Genomic DNA, 523 nt, shown 5'->3' on the forward strand with positions numbered 1-523 from the left:
ATTTAACTTATATTCAGAGTACATCATGTAAAATGTTGAGCTGGATGAATCACAAGCTGGAGTCAAGACTGCCAGAAAAATACCAAAAGCCGCAGATAGGCATATGACACCATTCTTATGCTAGAAAGTGAAGAGGAACTAAAGAGCCTCTTGATGAAGGTGAAAGAGGAGAGAGAAAAAGCTAGCTACAACTTAGCATTCAAAAAACTAAGGTCATGGCATTCAGTCTCATGACTTCATGGCAAATAAATGGAGAAACAATGGAAACAGTGATAGACTTTATTTTCTTCAGGGAATAAAGGCTATGACAAACATAAACAGCGTATTAACAAGCAGAGACATTACTTTGCTGACAAAGGTCCACATAGTCAAAGCTATGGTTTTTCTGGTAGAGAGTTGGACCATAAAGAAGGCTGAGTGCAGAAGAATAGATGCTTTTGAACTGTGGTATTGGAGAAGACTCTTGAGAGTCCCTTGGACTGCAAGGATATCAAACCAGTCAATCCTAAAGGAAATCAATCCT

This window comes from Bison bison, unplaced genomic scaffold (genome assembly GCF_000754665.1).
Source record: "Bison bison bison isolate TAMUID 2011002044 unplaced genomic scaffold, Bison_UMD1.0 scf7180017864386, whole genome shotgun sequence".
NCBI classification, from domain to species: domain Eukaryota; kingdom Metazoa; phylum Chordata; class Mammalia; order Artiodactyla; family Bovidae; genus Bison; species Bison bison.